The sequence below is a fragment of the Diaphorina citri genome, unplaced genomic scaffold (assembly GCF_000475195.1).
Source record: "Diaphorina citri unplaced genomic scaffold, Diaci psyllid genome assembly version 1.1 scaffold189, whole genome shotgun sequence".
NCBI classification, from domain to species: Eukaryota; Metazoa; Arthropoda; class Insecta; order Hemiptera; family Psyllidae; genus Diaphorina; species Diaphorina citri.
In genome coordinates, this window is record NW_007377626.1 from 58752 (window position 1) to 62105 (window position 3354).

Genomic DNA, 3354 nt, shown 5'->3' on the forward strand with positions numbered 1-3354 from the left:
AAACACCACCTCTTTCTTACCATGTCAAAAGCAGCAAAAAGACGTGGTCTGGTACTCCTGATAACCGCAGCATTTTCACTTTCTATGGAAATACTGACACAAATTATAGTAAGTGGATTCATCTTTCAAAGATAGACAAAAACACCACCTCTTTGTTACCATGTCAAAAGCAGCAAAAAGACGTGGTCTGGTACTCCTGATAACCGCAGCATTTTCACTTTCTATGGAAATACTGACACAAATGTCAGTATTTTGCAAGTTAATATTTCCATATAATCGGTCTCACAAAAGTAATAAGTCAAGAGTTCGATTTCCACTCGAAGCGGACTTTATCCTAAACAGATCCTGTTCTCCATGTCTCTTCGATTTCAGGACGATAAGACCTCCGTCGTTACAGTTCACTCTATCTACACATTCAAAACTCTTGAAGAAAAATCAACTTTCACCATTCTACTCACTTGTTAATATTCGACCCCTCTTTGAGTCGCTCGCCGACTGCGCCAGTTTTGACTGCCCTTTCACTCCCGGCCAAATCTACGAGGGAGAGTCGTGCTACTTTTTCTCCCTCTACGCCCGACTTGGTATCGACCAGGGTTTGAGTGAGCACCACGGAGAAGACAGCATGGGAGCGAGAGGACTCTGAGTTCATGTTGGTAGCAGCCACCGTACGAGACTTGTTGCCTTCCGCCATAAGGCTGTCGATTTCCTGGAAACGGGACGGATTGAAAACTCGATAAGGAAATTACGCCATTAAAATGAAAAGCTAAGAATACAACGCAAAGTCTAGTTTTGATTCCAAATAAAAATCGCTTTCATCTACATCTACATATTTTGCATGTAAAAAGGGTTAAGTATAGAAACTAATAACAAAACGACACAAACCTCAATTACTCCCCCCTCGTATAATTTCCCCATCTAAATATTAAAATTTCACTTCTGAAGCCAAATCTACGAGGGAGAGTCGTGCTACTTTTTCTCCCTCTACGCCTGACTTGGTATCGACCAGGGTTTGAGTGAGCACCACGGAGAAGACAGCATGGGAGCGAGAGGACTCTGAGTTCATGTTGGTAGCAGCCACCGTGCGAGACTTGTTGCCTTCCGCCATAAGGCTGTCGATTTCCTGGAAACAGAATGGATTTAAAAAACTCAATTAGGAAATCAAGCTAAGGCCAGCCATTATTAACGCTGGGTCTGAGCGTGAGTGGCGAAAAAATCTTGAGACCTACGCCGCCCATTCAACGTCAAGACACCTGATAGTACGTATATGACGGCAATAATAAGTCTCTCAGGCGACCTGTCAGGGCTACCTGATAGAGAATGGTCTAGGTATATCAAACGGTCTGTTAGACCTACGTCTGAAGTTTTTCCCGCACCAAAAGTTCCGACTATGACCACGTAAATGCTACGTCATTTTGGCAAACGAACTCTGGGTGAGCGGTCCAATGAAATGGAAGTTTAGCTTCATGAAAACCATTAATTAACATTTACTGATCCAACGACCATTTACAAATGACTTGCCCTCACAAACACAATCGAGCTACATTTTGATTCTAAATACCAATCGCTTTCATCTACAACCTACAGCTACATACTTTACATGTAAAAAAGGTAAAATATAGAAACTAATAACAAAACGACACAAACCTCAATTACTCCCCCCTCGTATAATTTCCCCATCTAAATATTAAAATTTCAGTTCTGAGAGGAAGAAAAAAGAAAAAAAAAAGGAAACGAAACATCTGCTGAAATTATGAAAAAGATAAAAACAGCATCTCTACACACAATAATGAAAATACATCTAGAGAGGGAGAAGAGAGAAGAGCACAATGGAGGTGAGAGAAGACTTAAAGAAGAGGAGGAGGAGGAGGATGAAGAGAAGGGGAGACAGTAGAGGAAGAGGAAAAGAAGAGGGAGGGAGGCAGAGACGGGAAAAACAGATGGAGGTACAAGAAATGTGACTCTTATTACCTCATCAAATATTGAAAACCCCCCTCTCTCCTTCAAACCATGCTAAAAATATCAACTCGAGATAGAGAGACTATACCAAGCTGATAAAACTTCCATGACTAGATAACTGTAACGACTGTTGGAGTCTTTCCAAAGAGCACACATTTTGACGACAAAGTCAATATTAGCCTCAGATGGGGAAAACTTTTTTCTAGACATTTAGGTTTCCAAGTTTTTGCTTGTTTGTCTATCCCATCTTCTTCCCCCGGGATATGGGATTTCAAACTGGGAAAGAATTACGGTGCCATCATGATTCTTCTCCCACATAAATTGCGGCATAGTTTGCCTAGGTCTACTGTATATTACTTTCCTTATTATACAGTTGTAGATGTTACAGTAAAGGTAAAGCAAGTTACAAACTAACCTCCTTCCTTATGTGTGAAAGACCTTTTGACAGCTTTGGGCATGTTTTGAGTCCCGATATTTTCGTGAGCTTTCTACAGCCGAACCGTATCTTTATGAGTTTTGTATGTAAATTTAGACAGTGCGTGTGAGCGGTATTTACTATTCTGTTGAGTGTTGGCAGTGTTTTGTTTGCTATCTGGTTTATCAGGCAGTGCGTGTGAGCGGTATATACAGCACTATTCTGTTGAGTGTTGACAGAGTTTTGTTTGCTATCTGGTTTATTACTTTTCAGTTTTAATACCAGCAGAAATACGTGACACTGTGTACGTGAATTTGAAAAGAAGCACTCTTCCATAAGATTTATGAGGCTTTTGCCACAGTGATCAGACATCATCATTCAGTGAATTGTAGACCCAACTCAATAGACTTATTGGACGCAAAGTTCCCTATTATTAGCTAGAATATCTCGATAGGTCCTCGCCCTTTGACTATACTTTGGCTCTAGACCCAACTCAATAGACTTATTGGACGCAAAGTTCCCTATTATTAGCTGGAATATCTCGATAGGTCCTCGCCCTTTGACTATACTTTGGCTACTGTCACTAACGAAGGAAAACCCTGGGCTACTAAATCTTACCTGGAATGAGGTGACTGCCAGTTGTGAAAGTCCATCCACATAGGGCCCCAATACATTGTGCTCGCGAACTTTGAGAGACTGCTTGTTCGCCTTGGGATCCAATAAATCGTGAACCTGGAAACAAAAGAATAAACCAAAATTAATCTTCAAATTTCCTATGATATAAGAAAAATAAAAGAAGAAGCCAAAATTAAGTAGAAAGTACAATTTATTTTTGTAATTTTTGTACTTTATGCCAAAAGGATTTTAATAGCAACCCGAGGGATGCAAATCGAACTATGGGGCCTTATAAGTACCATCTGTTTCTAGCTAGGTAATAATTGTTCATAAAAAAATGGACCTTATCTTCTCCCGTGATAAATCTG

The 3354-nt window shown here is 40.4% G+C and overlaps 1 long non-coding RNA gene across 1 annotated transcript; it reads right to left on the reverse strand.

Moving 5' to 3' along the window:
• Nucleotides 1–985: 985 nt before the first annotated feature.
• On the reverse strand, nt 986–3105 carry LOC113465962. Its single transcript, XR_003390520.1, has 2 exons — nt 2990–3105; nt 986–1120 (listed from the first exon to the last, which is right to left on the reverse strand). It is a non-coding gene; the product is annotated as an uncharacterized LOC113465962 (long non-coding RNA).
• Between the last annotated feature and the right edge of the window lie 249 nt (nt 3106–3354).